The sequence below is a fragment of the Callorhinchus milii genome, unplaced genomic scaffold (genome assembly GCF_018977255.1).
Source record: "Callorhinchus milii isolate IMCB2004 unplaced genomic scaffold, IMCB_Cmil_1.0 Scaffold31, whole genome shotgun sequence".
In the NCBI taxonomy this organism is placed as follows: Eukaryota; Metazoa; Chordata; class Chondrichthyes; order Chimaeriformes; family Callorhinchidae; genus Callorhinchus; species Callorhinchus milii.
Genome location: NW_024704772.1, coordinates 3407124 through 3425304, shown reverse-complemented (window position 1 = coordinate 3425304; position 18181 = coordinate 3407124). Strand labels below are relative to the sequence as shown.

The 18181-nt window shown below is 40.5% G+C and overlaps 1 protein-coding gene across 10 annotated transcripts in view; it reads right to left on the bottom strand.

Annotated features, from left to right (window-relative positions):
• The window catches only part of LOC103189678 (activating transcription factor 7-interacting protein 1), a 102173-nt gene extending 85599 nt beyond the window's left edge, over nt 1-16574 (bottom strand). For 2 of the 10 annotated variants that reach the window (XM_042344999.1, XM_042345000.1), the window contains exon 1: nt 16018-16564. The gene's annotated coding sequence lies outside the window, so the exon portion shown is untranslated. Of the gene's footprint in view, nt 1-7027; nt 7113-7353; nt 7411-8007; nt 8033-8053; nt 8174-8927; nt 9109-15519; nt 15623-16017 lie in introns of those variants that run through there. The other 8 variants (XM_007910155.2, XM_007910158.1, XM_042344996.1 and 5 more) reach the window with 8 other exon arrangements.
• Nucleotides 16575-18181: the final 1607 nt, after the last annotated feature.

Below are 18181 nucleotides of genomic sequence, written 5' to 3'. Positions count from 1 at the left end.
ATGCTGGAAATCTGAAAACAAAAACAGAAGTCGCTGGGAACACTCAGCAGGTAAGGCAGCATCTATGGAGAAAGAACTGGTTCTGACAAAGGGTCGTGTACCCAAAACGTTGACTCACTTTCCTTTCTCCATAGATGCTGCCTGACCTGCTGAGTGTTCCCAGCGACTTCTGTTTTTGTTCCATTATTTATGACACCACTGCTATGCGCTTAGTCATGACATTATCAACAATAATCACAATGAATATCATGGAAAAACAGATGGTTCACCTGGAATTTAACATAACAAATAGATAGCAAAATAATAATAATCCTTGCATATCTTTTGATTACAAATACAGTATTTATTTTAGAGAAACTTTGTGAAGCACTTTGAGACCTTCAACATCATGAACAGTGTATTAAATTTGAGGATTTCTTCTATATTGTATGGTGCCTATAAGCTTTTAACCAACTCAAATAAATTGATGTCAAGTGTAGTCAATAGCAGAAGCCAACTAACACATGGTAAGCCTAAGAACGAATGACCAATTTCTATTGTGGATTGATGACATTATTTTATACCAACATTAACATTCAATGATATAAAAACAGAAGTTGCTGGAAACACGCAGCAGGTCAGTTGACCTGAAACATTAAATCATTTTCCTCTTCCATAGATGTTGTCTGCTGCATATTCCCAGCAACTTCTGTTTTTATTTCAGATTTCCAGCATCTGCAATATTTTGCCTTTTGTTCATCATTCAATGGCTTTGAAGAGTTTTAAATATTTCTTTACAATTTCCACATAACTTACAGGAACAGTTTATAGAAAGATGGAGAAAATGTCACCAATCAGGAAGGAGAAGAAGTGAAATTTAGGAGTGTTTATCAAAGGCCCAGCTAAAGAGAAAATTTAGACTGGGTTTGAGAGAAGGCATAAAGTAAAAACATTTTGGGAAAGACATCCAGAGTCAGGCTATTGTGGCTAAAGTTTTGTTAACCTGACAACAGTCATAATATAAACAGGCAGCTTACAAGTCACATTTTTCATTGCATTTCAGTGAAATAATTTATATGCAAGTATAGCATTTTAAAATTGCTGTGTATGGGTTTGCATGAATTTTCCAAGTAGTATCTTTCATTTTACAATTTCAAACGTTTCCACTCTTAACTGAAGGCTTCCCACCATTTGGCCTGATAACAGCGTCACGTAAATCTTCCACTGAAATGCATAATTCAAATTCAGCAAAGAAAGATAAATTTACATTTATGGTAGTTAACATTAAAGTACTTATTGTTAAAAGGTCACAAAACACTTCACTTTAATTATGGTGAAGTGCAGTGAACTTTTAATAGGTAAATGTGGCTACTATAAAACAATTGTGCATTTCAAGACAAGCGATCTTCCAATCTTCCAGTCACACTTGCTAATGAGTATTTACATACATACAAGGGCATCTCCATAAGGGTCAAAGATAAAAGTGTGAGAAAAACAGTTTGGTTTTTTCATAGTTAGAAAAATACTCAAGGAAGTAAAATATTTTCATATTTCTGGAGACCAAAAATGATTCTTCTGACAAAGTGTTCAGTAAATAATATTTTGTGTTTCATTCTTCATTGAAGAACTTTAAATTCCCAAAAGCTAGCTTTTGTTGGTCAACTTTTGTTTTGGGTGTCTTTGACACATGCGGAAACCTATCGCCGTGCGTAAAGAGTATCCAAATCCAACTGAGAATTCCTTGCATCCCACCTACACATGGAAATTCCAGAAATAGATTTGTTGGAATGGAATGTGCACTCTGTCCCTGGAGGGACACAACCATTAATTCATGTTTTTTCAAATAAGAGACAGATTTCAAACAGCCCATAAAATGTTGGTTAATTTAGAAATAAAAAGTTTGCAAAAGTTTATATTACCTCATCCCAAAAGCTTGTAGTATGAACATAATTTCACTCACCTGCCTAACATGGGTTTAAAACACCCTAAATGCTCCTTATTGGCCCAATAATAATAAATAATAAATCTTCCAATTATATGCATAATTCCCAAATGCTAGCATTCATTCATGTTTCTCAAAAAAAAGAGTATGTTGACTTTTTAAAAAAAAATCTAGGTCTCTTCAACATACTGCAAACCAGATACTAAACTTTTTTAGTTTAAGCACCTTATTTAATGCAACAATTCATTGTCTTATCTTTTTACACACTTCATTCAAAATTAAATTAAGGAGACCCGGGAAATTTTAAAAAAAGCTAAGAGTGGGATGTAGAAGATATATATATGTATATCTATTATATATTAATATGTATGTCTATATTAATAAAACGGCAATGTCTGTCTGCGCTTCAAGAAGGATCTCAATAACGTAGTCATGATTTATATCTCATCGGAAAGGTCTTGCATGTCGGAGCGACATGGGCATATTTATTTTCAGGTATCGCCTATCATTCCTGAGTTAGTTTCAGTTTTGCATTTTTCGCTGCAGTTACATCAGGTGACACTGTGGCATCATGCGTCACACGGCTGACCGTGGCACTGTGCATCACAGAGCATGTACGTAGCCAAGAGGCGGGAACAAAATAAAGAACACAGCCCTGGCAAAAACAACAAAATTACATTTTTAAAGTGCTAAGTCCTCCCCCAAGAGTATAAAGTTGAAATGTCTGTCTGTCAATCTACATTCCATATTGGATCCTTTGGCCTCAAGTGGAGCTGCAACGGGTACAGCTAGTATATATGGCAAGCAGTTCAAAAGCCATCTGTAGTGGTCTGTAGGAAACTGCTTTGGACTTTACACATCAGCACAGTTACATCATGGTGTCTCTTCAAACTGGAGTTGCCTTGGAGTCAATCTGGAAATGGTGCCCCTCACTCTCATCTGACTTTCTTCAAGGCTAGAGTTAGGTTTTTGGCTGAGGTTAAATCCATCACAGGCAGAACTTTTGAACTAAAGTCCCTTTACACTGAAGACTCCAGGACAGACACTTCATCACCTTCATTGCTGTAGCCTTTGCTTGTTGGTAGGCAACCCTTTCATATCTTCAATTGACTGAAAAACTGTGGGACGACCATAGAAGTTAAACTCCAACAGGTAGGATCCCCTTTGTTGTGCTCTTGGTTGGTTTTATTGTCAGAAAACAGAGAAAAATGACTGAATATGTATTTATATTGGATTAAGGAACATGGGGAAAATTATGAATATTGACACTTCTTTTAAATAAAAAAATCAAATCCAGGCAAGCAACATACATGTTGGTTATACAAGTGCAGTCCATGGCCTGCCTCATTTCCCTTTTCTTCTAGTTTTCACCTTTCTTTAATTTTCACCATCCGCAGACATGGGGTCAACTTCCATATGTATGTGGATGACACCCAACTCTATCTTTCTGCCTCCACCCTCAACTCCAGGACCCCTGTTGTCCTGACAGACTGTCTGTCGGACATGAAGTCCTGGATGAGGGGAAATTTCCTACAGTTGAATGTGAACAAGACTGAGGCCCTCCTGATTGGCTCACGGCAGCGCCTCTGCACCTCAGGCTCTGGCAGCATCACCCTCCACGGTTGCACACTACAACTCACCGCCAGTCAGGAACCTGGATGTTTTGTTCGACCCTCAACTGTCTTTTCTCCCACACATTCAAGCCATGACCCGCTCTGCCTTCCCTCACCTCCATAACATCGCCCGACTCCGCCACTACCTCACCCCTCAGGCGCTGAAACTCTTGTTCATGCCTTCATCACCTCCAGGCTCAACCAAGCAAACTCCCTGCTTGTCGGCCTTCCCAACTCCTCCCTCCACAGACTGCAGATAATCCAGAACTCTGCAGCCCATGTACTCTACCGCACCAAACTCCGTGACCCCATCTCCATTAGCTCCCTATCCTTCAGAGGATCCAGTTCAAGATCCTGGTCCTCACCTACAAAGCCCTCCATGGCCTCGCCCCACCCTACTCTGCGATCTCCTAACCCCCTACCACCCCGCCCGTTCCCTCCACTCAGCCAACTCTGGCCTGCTCCACGTCCCTCAACCCACCCGCCCACCATTGGCGGGAGAGCCTTCAGCCACTCTGCCCCCAAGCTCTGGAATTGCATCGCCCAGTCACTCCGCCTCGCCCCCTCCTTAAAGTCCCACCTCAAGACCCTCCTTTTTGACCAGGCCATCGGTCACCCACCTTCCCCTCATCTCTCTTCTCTCCACATGACCCCAGCTAAGGTCTGAAATGCTGTACTCTATCCAGCACCTTGGGATGTGAAAGGCACTATGCACATGTAATCTTGTCGTTCTTTACTTCTGAAGGCTTTGCTTCAGACATTTGAGCGCATCTCCCAGAGGTTTGAGTTGGAGACATTACCATTCCAACACACTGAAACATAAGTTTGTACCTTGATGGTAGAAGGACATTCCATGTTCAATACTCAACATTTGTTTCCCAAACCTTTCAAATATTAAGCCCACAATATTAAGCCTTCCTTTGATACAATTGCAATATGCAGTTATACACTATACAGTTTTATAAAATTCTGCCAGTTTGTAAATGCCATATCATATAGCTCTTGGATATTACTTTTCAGTGTCAAGGTTCTGGTTTGCATTTTCTAGTTTGGAAAGTTTTAAAATAAAACCAGCTCATCTTTTGTGTTAATATTTTCCTTCCAGTATTTCCAAATTATAATAAATAATAATCCTTGATTTGATATAGCACTATCGTTGTTGACTCTCAAAGTGCTTCACAGAATATATTATAAATCTAATGGACTATTTTGTGGGCAAAACTTGTTATTGTACTGCATACAACAAGCTGTGACATAATCTAAAAAGTATGTTCAAAAAATAATGAATGACATTTTAACTGTGATTTATTTAGTTTAGTTTCAATCTGCAGTACTAGTAGCACAAATGCCAAAAAGAACAAGAACTGTAGGAATAGTTTCTTGAATAAGCATACAAGTTAATGGCAGAACTTTATTCCTACGTTACAATAGACATGAAGGGAATGATTATGGTTTTCCTCAACATGTCATAATAATTTTGATAAACATAAATTGACATCACACAAATTCATCACATAAGCTAAATACCAGTATTAAAAGCAATCGAACACTTTGCCACATATTTGCAAGTAGGTTTCGACAAAGGACTTTCACCTCTTGAAGCCATTGTAGATTTCCACTCAATGCCAGTTCAAAAGAAGATGTTTGCTTATGATGAACCAATATTACTTTAATTACCATTTCATCTCAACCCCCATAATGGAATATATGACAGCCAAGAGTTACCGTTAGATAGACCTACCATAAGTAGGCCTGTCTGCCATCTACCTAGACATATTCTCTTTGTTCATGACATCTTCTGCAGGCAGTCACTGGATATTTATGGGCAAGCTTCTAAATGGCAATAAAGGATGCCTACAACAAAGCAACACTAATCCAATTTGCTGTACATTAAGGTACCATTAGTTTCCAATTGTACGCTTTGGTACTTAATCCTCAGAATTCATTATTCACTGACACTAGCCTGAATAATGCTAAAAGGCATTTTTAGTGTCCCAATTTTAATACAAAATGACAGTACAGCAATGACTGGAACCAATGAGTGGAAGGTCAAGTTATGTTAGCACTAACTGAATGCAGCATCAATTCCCTCAAGAACACACTTGCAGTTACAAACACTGCAAGCTGAAGAGAAAAATACTAAACCAGCATTAATATCTTTAGTCAATTTTTTGTGGAATTTTCTCATAAATAGATCAATAAACAAACAGAACAGGTTCATGTTTTAAAGATTAGAGTAATAAAAAGAGGAAGAAAATTGATTTCTTTCCCTTTTTTTGGTACAGCTTTGTACTAAATAAGAAACAAATCTCAATGTATCCAAAGAGGTTTCTCATCAAAGTCAAAATGTCAGCAAGGTCACCTTTGTCTTGATGAAATTCAAAAATGTAGTTCACTTAATATACTGAAAACGGGGGGAGCCTTTCAAATTCAAAAAGTATCTGGCCTTTCTTTAACTGCTGCATGTTGCAGATGAAATGTGCAGCATACGTCAATAAAACACTGCACAGGAAAACTTGTGTGAGAAGATACTGCAGGCTATAATGAAACTGCAGCACTGAAGACTGAAGTTAATCTGGCATCAACATATTGCATCAAAGTTTGGTCAACTAGCATCAAGTGTGAACCACTAATTCTAATACTGTCAACGAGAGAATTTATGTTTTAATAGACATAAAATGATATTGGGCTGGATGAAAACAGCCCTAAATTAATCCCTAAACAATCCGACTTCACACAAAAACTGATAATGTCAATGCCCCACTGCTCCTTCTCATGACTGTAAATGTATACCTGTATAATAGTGGAGATACAGTTGAGCTGTTTCGTTTGCAAACCAACCAATCAAAGAAACTGCAGTATTCTTTGTTCTGTGCTGTCTTAGCCTGTATTTCAAAAATACTATTCAACACTTGCAGAGTCTGAATGTCTTTGTTTTGATGGAGGGTGGGGGAGAGGAAGAATCACTCGCGGTACAATTGTAGAATGGGAATAGGATTTCAATTCAATCAGCACATGCCCATTAGGTGATTTTATTCCACCCCCCCCCCAAACAAACTCCTGGAAGGATCTTAATGCTTATTTATCGGGGAGCAAAGGTAATAAAAGTCCATGTTACTAGATTAGAATGAATTAAACACAGTAAATGTCACTTAACACTGAACCACATGAAGAGATTCTGACTTTAATAGGCATTTTTTACAGACCAAAATGCTAAGATTTGGCTGAACCTTGATTAAGTAGCCATTTTGGTCCATTTGAGGAGCGAATGATTTATACAGGTTTCAATGTACCAAATATTAACCAGTACAGCATTCCTGTACAACACAGCACTCACATATACAGTGAGAACACATACACAAAAGACAGGGCTACATTTAACAAGACTGTGCACAAAAAAATCAGCATCAAAATTACTCACATACACTGGAAGGGGGTTAAAATAAGAGACTGAGGATGTTGAGATGAAAGTGACAGATTTAATCTTTCTTACCGTACACACATGATCTATGAACTTCCTCAAATAAACCACATGAACTCCCTGAGGCACTTTACCATGAGGGTAAACAGCCACAATATTTTGTCAGCCATTTTGAGACTACCGAGGCAGACAGCTGTGTTTACTGTAGTTTTATCTCAGTCATCTACAGGAGTTTTCACTGCCCTGCAGTATTGCCGTTGAATTTTATTTTAGCTAGGGTGTGAGCTTGTATGCATGTGTGTATTTATGCACACGCATGTGCGTCCACATGTGTACAACAGCCCTGATCTGCACTACCTACAGTCAGACAGCTGCAAGCGCACAACAACAGGACTTACCAGCAGACAGCAAGCTCTGATTGTTGTGTGTGCAACTACAGCACAGCAGATGTGTCTGGAGGTGGCCTCACTGACGTCGACTGCCTGTCAGTCACACTAGGCAATTAGCAAGCAGAATTCTACAGTGCAACTTTGCCTGCTGCTTCCCCAGAATCCAGGCCAGAGATTCCAGGCGACCACAGTCAGTCAGACGGTTGCGGGAACTGGCAGGCACCCGGGGGGGGGGGACGATGACAAAAGAAGCCCCACTTCAAGAACATGCAAGACGAAATTACTAGAAAAATCATACTCCCTACCTAGTCTGAACCTGTAATCCCAATCATCTGAATATACTCCCCAAATATGCATACAAATCCCTTATTTTGCAGAAATACTTTTTCCCTCCAAGCATAGTTTCATTTTAGTCCAAAAAAATGCTGCTTTCCTTTTCCATTCCTACATTTCAAAATATCCATGTTAAGTCCTCGAACCCCCAGGAAGAGGCTGGACTGACTGCGTGTCCTCCCTAGATTATCCTAGATAAAATGTAGATATTCAAAAAAATCTGAAAACAGACCACACATTAATGTACACATTATAAAAACATATATGTAACGGAAACTCTCCCCCAACACAACCCCCGCCCAACTCAAAGATGTATTGAAAACAACCAACCATTCTTAAACCCAAATTACATCATGTTTTCATTAATGGTACACACTTGATTTTCTGGTATTCTGGACTCTCCATTTCCTTATTCATCACTTCAAGTACACAGCCAGCAACATAATCTGCCGTATTGCAATGGATTTCACTGGTGAGTAAGAATGATCTAGATGACTCAAGAATGTTTACAGTGCTCGTTAGTTATAACACATCGCAATTCTGAAATACAGAACAGATACTCAGTCACCATGCATTATCATCGACATAAACACCAGTGTACTACACACATTCTATACACTGTCAATTTTATTTCAACTAGTGAATTCATGAAATGCAATCCTCTATTAAAAAAGAAGCAGTTTCATCAGATATGTGGTGCGATTACTGAATGCTACAAAGTTAATATGCAAAACTGGCAAAAACAACACTCTCAGTCAGTATATAAAACATTCCTCTCAATTTAGTAAACAAAATTTGAGGTTTAAAAAACCTGCAAACTAAGCCTCAAAGACGTCAAGGTCAAATGCAGGACACAAGTTAAAGCACTAAAGAATTGTTAAACTAGCTGCTCGCATGAGTAAATTAAAGCACACTGAAATATTAATCATGTTAATGTAACTGAACTGATATTTCCTAAGGTGCATAAAAATAAGCAAAAGGATTCGGAAGAAGGTTAACAATAATTCTTTGGGGGGTGGGGGAGGGTAGAAGAGAAAAAGGAGGCACGAACAGAATCTCTCGTAGCATGAGAAAAACAACTTATCTGCTCAAAAATCAAGACAGTCACAGAAACAAATCATGTGCATAGAAAAATGCATCACATCGCCTCCCGAGGCTATGCATCCATTGCATTTCTCTCCATACATCAAAAACGTAGCTGGTTTTGCTATGTATTAAAACTCCCCAAGGCTTCATATCACACCACTCACAATCTCACTGGTTCCACTGTTCCTTCATTTGTCACTCTTCCCCTCCCCCCTCTCCCATGTTATATCAGAATCTGTGGATAGAACTAAAAAGACATGCTCTGTATGTCTCATTCGTGCCCAAAATATTTAAATCTTAAAATTGACAAAAATAGTACAAACTGAAAAAATGCCCCTTCACCATTAAGAATTTTTTTTAATATAAATATTACACAATTCGTTTCCTGCGTGTTAAAATATAATACTGCAATACTGCTTTTCTTACACTGATTTCTGTTAAGAAACACTAGATCAAAAAGAGAGGGTAGAGACGGGACTTGTCAAGGGTTCAGAAAGATCTGTGGTCACATGGCTCCTGAACTCCCCATGTAATGGAGGAATGCACAAAATGGCTGCCTTTCCCTGCACTGCAGAAACTGCTGTTCAGGGACACACATTAGCACTGAGAATTGTCCAAATTACCTACTTAAGCAAATTTGAATATATTCCTGAATTATTTTCAATTTTTTAAAAAAAACTTAAATCCTCTGGAATATACTAGTTTTAAACTTGATACAAAGCACACTTAGTTTTAATCTCTCTAAATAAATGAACTAAATACATATTTAACCAAATTATCAACCTTCTTCCCAAAGTATTCAGAAACAGATGCGCATTGTTTACAATCCTCCTGACACACCCTGTGACACATTCAGACTGACAACACCAGTGCACAACATTTGCATAATCCCTGTGCAGCACGCCACGTCTGCGATTGTGTAATTTTGCAGGGATCACAAAGCCAACTAAATACTATTTGCTTCTGTCGGTTTCTTTTTGCTAAAGATTACTATTGATTCACAACAGAAGGATTTAATAACCATTAAAAGAGACATCTCCTTTTTTTATTACATTAACTTCAAAATTCCACTCACGCCTACAAATAGTCACGACACTTTACAGTAAAATCCTGTGAGGTCCTTTGAGACTGATAACAATAATAATCCTTGCATTTGATATAGCACTTTATCACATCTTTGAGATGTCTCAAAGTGCTTCATAATATAAAGTGAATTGACCATATATTTTGCGGGCGAGACTGTATATTTTGTAGGCGAAACGATTGCGTAAAGTGCCTTATTAAATTAAAGGGTTATTTTTATATAGACCCTCGTGTTTGCCCTCAAAGACAGATTTGATACTGATGAAATAGTCAGTCAGTAGCTTTGATCTAAATACCAAAGCTCTGATAATCAACCAGAAAGATTAAAACAATAACAAACCTGCTAAGCCGTGGCATTTAACCACAATTTACATACCCAACCTGGGGGGTGGGGGGGGTCATATATCTAACCATGTATGGAGCTGTGACAGGAAACAAAGTGATTCATAACGTCATATGATATATCAGCCCGATGTTGCTGAAGCAGAATCATTTAAAGTACTTGAACAAAATGGTTAGTGAAGTGTAAAATACAAATGTTGGATGAAGGGTTCCTGCATCAAGTTGCTAAACCTTAAAAGGCAGATTTTAATAGTAAGCAACAATCATTCCACTGAAAGCTTCCAATGTAGACTCCATTGCACCACTTCATTCATAGCTAGTGGTCAGCGCTGTGTAAACAGGCAGTAGCTAGTGATTGTAGTTAGTGCTGCATAAACAGGCCATAGCTAGCGATTGTAGTTAGTGCTGCATAAACAGGCCATAGCTAGTGATTGTAGTTAGTGCTGCATAAACAGGCCATAGCTAGTGATTGTAGTTAGTGCTGCATAAACAGGCAAGCAATTACCACAATGATTTTTGCTGGTGTTGCATAAACAGATTAGCAATAGCCAGTGAGCATAGCAAGTGCCGCATAAACAGGATACAAAATCTCGTGCAGTGTGAATATACAGTATTTCAGGTCTGGGTTTCCCCCATACCCTTGTAAAATGACTCAAATCTGAAAATACCTATTAGAAAACGTATCAATAAGAAAGGACCATGGAACGCTATCCACTTTCCTCTCCAGGTACCATTCGTTCCAATGAAAATCTAATACCATTCATATTCAGAAACCGTCATGATAATGATGCTTGTTACAATCAAACATAACTGCTTCAGATCACTGCCTTCAATAACTGCACTTTAGTACAAGTAACCGATCACTGCATGAGTAAAATGAGCTCAAACATTCCATGGCAAAGTATCAAACAGATAGAAAATCTAGTACCCAATTTGATAACTTGTTCAGTAATAGGTGTACTTGGTCTTGTTCCCAAATGAAACAACAGCCTTTGACAGAGCGAACTAACTGTATTGCTTAAAGGGCCACTTCCTCTGAATAAAACAAATATTAGGTGTTAGATACATTCTTGGGACGTCCTCCTGACGTGAAAGGCGCTATACAAATGTAACTTATTAAAGAAAAAAGACAGGGCTTGACAACCTTATCAATCTGTCAAAGAAATTGCAACAGCACCAGCATAATTCACTTACCCGCTCCTCTGGGATGAATGCAAATCAGGTCACCATAAACAAAAGGTTCCAAGATCCACTCATTCTGATAATTCAGAGCCTCAGGTTTTAGTAAGTAGTCAAGATTACAACTCATTCTTGTGGCTATTACTGCTCTTCCTTGTCATTCTCTCACTAGACTAGAGCAGATAAAATATGATCAACACAAGCACAGCAGAACTCACCTGAGAAGTCCTAATTCAATGGCAATTGAAGAACAAAGAAAACTTGGAACGTTTCATGCAAACTTTTCCTGATCTTCAAATGAAGCAATACTGGCAGCAAAAACATTGCTTAATTGACAGGTCATCGACCTGATAGGATATTTTCCTCTTTCCATAGATGCTGCCTGACCTGCTGCGTGTTCCCAGCAATTTCTATTTTTATTTCAGATTTCCAGCATCTATAGTATTTTGCCTTTTGCTTAAATCACAGACAGACATTCTCAAAAGTTCACACCTCAATCCATCTCCTCAGTGTTTCTCTGGGAATCTGTGACAGCTCCTCCCTGAGTGGTCTAATCAATGCCGTGGGCCAGAAGATATAAGAAATAGGTCTTCTTCCATGGTTGGGATAACATCATCTGTATTCTCTCCTGGAATCTAGCGAATGATCAGAAATACAACAGGAACCAAGGTTTCATGGACAGCAGCAAAGGAAATGTCTCTCTTCGAGGGGCTGGATAAACTATCCTAACATCTTAACCTGGAACAGACTGAGATGTCAGCACGTAGCCAAGAAATTCAACAGTCAAAGACCCAATTTGTCAAAGATACAATTGGATGTGGAGGGTCATGTCTTGTGAATGGATTCAGACTGTGCTGAGTGCATTTCCTTCTCCTGTTCTGCACTCTTGAAGATTATAAGACGACAGGTCCACCAAACGACTCTCAAAAAACACAAGGCACACGGTCAAAACAGGGTAACACTTTCAGTCTAGCTTGCTGATATAGCTGTTCTGTCTTCAAGGGACTGAAAATGAAAGTGGTAAGGCGGCCTGAGTAACATTCAATGAGTTGCTGCATTTTTCCAGGGTTCATTTGATGTAATCTTCATACGAGTTGTCCATTAGCCTTTTTTCATCCAAATCATCTCAGATCTAACATTTTTCGCCAAACATGGCACAGAACAATATCCTGGCCACTTATCCTGGACCCAGTTTCTAGAGGATTCACTTCAAAATGCTGCAGTTATTGATTATTCCACAGAAGTCTGTGCAGTTCTTAAATTCACTTAAATTCCCACCTTTGCAGTTCATTTTTTTGGTACTTCAGAAATCCAGCTCCCAAAATCACTGAATGAGAAACAAGTGCTGAACTTTTAAGAGATTGGTGGTACACCTTAAAACCAAGAGGGATTCTGAATCTCAGTTTTATGCAACTAATGGCATTGAGGCAAAGCGGGTTCTACAAGAACTGCCTGGACCAATATGCCTGGATAATCTTGGCTTCAGTCCACGTTGCTGAATTCCGACCAAATTCTGGCAATAGCTTTGAAAACTGATTGCCTGTATGTATATGCGTCAGACATAAGGAAAGAAAGATCCACTGCATTCAGATATTTTGAAGCCAGGAGTTCAATAATATCATAGATAATTAACACAGGCCACTAGCAACAGTTGTAGTTGAAAATGGCCCAAGAACTGTATAACCTCAAACTTTGAAGAGAATGTTTACAATACAAGCAAGCAGACAAGTGTTGCACTCTTTCTGCTGTTGGATCCCTAATATTTAGGAGAAAATGAACAAAGGACACTCCAGAACAATGCCACTCACAAGTATTGTTAGAGGAAAATCTGACTATCCACAAAATCCAGATTTAAAAAAATGTCCAATGGCAAGTCACTGGTATTCCATATTTATATATGCACATATAAAAAAATAAACAAATCAGCAAGAATGAGCACTTCTAATTTAGTAAATATGTCTATAATAATGCTTGCATTTGATATAGCGCTTTATCACATCTTTGAGACATCTCAAGTGTTTCACAGAATACGGTGTAAAGTGAATTGACTATTTTGTGGGCAGCTAATTGTGCACAGCAGTGTCCCACAGACAGTCAAGGATTGAGTGACCAAGTTATTATTATTAATTTTTTTGAAGGAATTGTTACCCCCGAAAAGCGATCCACTAATTAACTAACAACGAGGTTCCTAATTATTGCTAAGTAAACAGAGGCGTGTGAAATAAAGAAATTTGCCCAACATTTGGCCCTGCCTGGAATCGAACCCAGGACTCTCGCTTGTGAGGCGAGTGCTCTAACCACTGAGCTACAGGACTCCAAAGTTCTCTAAGCTGCTAAAGTGTGGATACTCAAGACTTTGCCAAGTTTCCAAATTGGAAGATACGAGGAAGCATCAATGTTTTCGCTGAAATACCCACAGTAGAACTGCACTGAAACTTCCGTAGGCACACATACAAATCTAATTCTGTTGTATTGATGTGCTTTTTACAGGGTGGTAGAAAATGCAAGGCATTTGCCGCGGGGGGTAGAGAGGAAAATCGCATACAATAACTGCACATTCTGTGCAACATTACCGATTTGTGCGACATTGATGATCAGGACAGAATGAAGTTCACCCTCAAGTAATGAAACAAAAATAGAATGGTTTTGTTACCAGGAGAGGAGGACTTGAATGTATGCTCGACAATTTGGAAATGAAAAATTTATTGGGAAAACAACCTGACCAAGCTCACATTACGAGCCTCCTCATTGTCCTAGGATCTAAAGATTGACAAGTATAGCAATAAGCTAAAAAGAGAGAGTTTCTAAGTTAATCAACCTCAGGCAGAAGTAGGGATTAACTGTTTAGAGATGCATGATGATGTACATAGATATGTATTGAGAGAGGAAAGGATCGGGTTTAGCAGCAACGGCTTGCGATTGAATATTCTGCAGTCAAGGCTCACATATGAATATGGAAGGTACCAGAGGGAATATATAGAACAAAAATTAGACAAAATGCATTCTGGAAAGGAGGGGATAAAACAATGACTATGTTTCTAAACCTCAGCATATGGTAAATAAATATTTTCAAATATTTATGATAAAAGGCAGTGAATTTCAGTGCTAAGATTTGTGAATAAAGTGGATAAGGAATGTGGTTCCGAGTTATAAATGGCTTTTTATTATTCACAAAAGTACAAAAGACCAAGCAGGTTCTACGCCATCTCTCATCTGGAGCGTAGGAGAATCACGGTCCACACACTCGGCAGTTTGCAGAGTGCACAAGTACAGGTTTCCAGTCTGTTCAGACCTTTCAGGTACATCGCTGCCGAACCACTGAGCAAGGGATAACCAGAAATTAGGTAAAACATTTCCTCCAATATATACATAAACACTGATAACATTGGGAATCAATTGACCCCCTAGACCCATGCAAATTGAGCCCTGTTTGCACTTCTAAACCTGCCTTAAGATGCATCTCTTCAACTTTGCTTTGGGTCATCTTTCTTCACCCTACTACTCCCGCTCAGGTGCTCAGCACTTTGAGACATCCCCCCGACGTAAAAGGCACATCATCAATGTAAATTAATGTTGCTGTCCGCAGATAAAATCACACAGTATTTCAGTAGCAAGTACACATTGAATCATTAGCTAAATACGCGTACTCTTCCCTTTTTTTGAAAAAGATTTAACAGTACATTTCACACTTCAAGGCAAAAACAAGGCAAACTCAAATTCATATCCAATTGCGCTTTCGCTGAATGCAACAGCTTAGTAGATACAAGTACAGCAGAAGCTGCAAGAGATGGGCAGATACCAGAAATGCGCTTTCGACTATAGTCACACCACCTTACGATAAATCCTGTGACTCGCCTTGAGATGTTCTCCTGACATATGTGCTGTACCAAATGCAAGCATTATTATTTATTAATAATGTAGTGTCTCTCCACCTCCCAACCACCCTCCCTCCCCTCCCCTCTAACCTTAGACTTGGGCTTCTTTCAAGAAAAACGCATCCTTGAATTTTTTTTGGGGGGTTGGGAAAATTAATCAAAAGTTTTGTACAAAAAAAGCTGGAAAATCTTCACTGATCACTTGCAACTGGGAATGCAACCACACGGGGACACAAACAGCGCAGCATATTTGTGCAGCGGTAGATCACGCTCTTACCTTCAGTTTATGTGGGGGGGGATGTGGGAGCATTTGGTGGACATTGGTGCAGCTTTGCCAACGCGTTTGGCTTTGTAGAACAAGTTCCAGGCAGAGAGCATGCGCAGTGCCGGCGGCGGCTCCGAGGGGGGGGCAGGAGGGCACGACGCATGCGCCGTCGCATGGCTGCCGGCTGCAGCAGTTGGTTGCAGCGCGCGCGCTGCAGCTCCAGTGCGGCTGCACAGCCGCGGGGCCGCCCGGGCGGCGGCGCAGGGGCGCACAGTGCGCCGAAACAGCGATGGAGACAGAAAAAAAAGGGTGAGGCGATGAGGCGGGAGGAGAGGTAGCGATGGAGGGAGGATGGGGGGGGGTTGCCGTCAGACATTTTTTCTCTCTCACTTCTACACCTTTTTACAACAACTAACCGACCGCCAAACGCCCACATTCACAGCAAACCCGAGTCAACCGCCCTCCCTCCCTCCCTCCTCGCCTAACGGGAGTCACAGGCTGCTCTCTTACCTTTTTCCACTGTCCGAGAAGTGAACTCGCCGTTTTTTTCTCTCTGCTTTCTCTTTAACTTATTTTTTAAAAAATATAGAGATATTTATATACATATAATTTTTTGGGGGGGGCCTTTTTTTTAAGAAAATACCTCCGCCCCCCTCCTCCTCCTCCTCCTTTCTACTTCTCTTCCCTCCTCCTCTTCGTATTCCTCATCTCATTTACATTAACACCCATCCCTCCCCCCGGGGCGTCGTTCGTCGGTTTGTCGTCTAATCTAACCGCCGTGAATGAGTTTACCCTCACGCGCCCCCTTCAGTCGGGAATGTGGCGGTGGGTGGGTGGGTGGGGGAGGCTGCAAGTTAATGCGAGGGACCACGCCTTTTTTTCCTCCCTCCCTCTTTTTATTGTTCCTATTCTTGTTTACTGCGGCCGTTGGTTATTGACTGACTGACTGGGAGGGGGGAGGCGCTGCTGCGCCGCCGGCGGCGCGTGCGCTTCTGCGAGCGGCGGTTGGTGTCGATTGTGCCGATGACGCAACGCTTCTATATGCAAATGTCGGTTTGAAAGAGCCAATCGCTTCCCGCGGAGGCCTGTGACGGAGCGCTCGTTTGTAAATGATTGGCGGGGAGCGAGCCAATCCCCTCCCGCTAATTCGGATGATGGACCGTTAATATGCAAATGAAGGAGGCGTGGCGGCGCGTGCGCATTTGCGACCGGCGGGAAGAGAATCGCGGTGCGGGGGCGTGGTATGTAAATTAGATGTGCGGGGGGCGGGGCTGGATTTGCATACGGCGCGGGGTTGGGTTCCCGGCGCGGTTTGCTGCTCAAAGCAGGAAGAGGCCCCGCACCGGGGGGGGGCGGTTCAAGCCCACAGAGGAATGTGTGCTGATACCCCCTCCCGCCCCCCAGTGCTGATACCCCCTCCCGCCCCCCAGTGCTGATACCCCCTCCCGCCCCGTCCCCCAGTGCTGATACCCCCTCCCGCCCCGTCCCCCAGTGCTGATACCCCCTCCCGCCCCGTCCCCCAGTGCTGATACCCTCCGGTGTTTGAGATACCTCCACTGGTGCAGTGTCCCGAGATCGTTTCTTGGCGATGTGCAGATCTCTTCTCCCTCTCTGTTTGATCAAATGCAATCTGGCTGATTGGAAATGCCTTTTCCCTCTCCCCCTCCTGAACAGACCCAATCATCAAAACAACTTTTTAAAAAATCTTTAAAATCTCACTCTAATGACAAATGTGCCATTTTTGTTTATTATTAACTTTGGTGATTTACACATCTGCTGAAATGTGGTTTTCGATCCTGTTCTTAACTTTGAGACCCATTTTTAAAAAAGAAATAAAAACCATTAAGTTGCTCTTTGCTGCTCGTTTTCCAATCACAAAATCCTATTTGAAAATCACAACAGCCCCAATACACCAACGTGAGATTGATATTCGCTACGCATTGCACTACAGCTGTAAACTAAACATGTGTTCCTAAAGTCATGCATGTAATTCAGCACCGAAAATCCACTCCTGGAACAAAGTAATTTGAATCCCAATTCCTCTCACTCGCCAGTATTGTCGCTGCTGAGCATCAGTTCCAATACTGCAGCTAACAGGAAAATAGTTTGCAAAAGGGAAATAGTTTGCAACAAGTCTGACAAATAGTCAGCAGCTGTTCCTCAAAAGTCCAGCACAGGTCCATTCCACTCATCTACAAATGTATGTGGAAATAAATGAATGAAATCCAGATTTGTCACAGTTCCAGAGAGAACACAAGAAAGCGAGCACAACTTGGCTCCATTGAACTTAAATGCAACAATTGCAAATCATTTAAGAACTTTACAGGAAAAACAAGGCACTGATCGATAAAATGCAGCAGGCTCTCTCGTGTGTATACTGCACTTATGCACATTGAAAACTGAACAGTCTGACTGACTCCACACATTCATGGCTTCAATCTCTCAATAGTTCAACCTTTCTCAAGACCTTTAGAGTTGCCACCAATGCAGCTTTAACCCTGACTGTTTTTTTCAGTGGGTTGTCTGGAAATTATCAAAAAATGAAAATGGACACCAAAAGTCCATTTTTTTTAAACAAACCATTTTACATATATTTCTCCGATTTGCGAAAGAAGAATTCATCATTGATTTACTTTAAGGTAAATCAAATCAGCTGAATAAAGTTAACATTGAA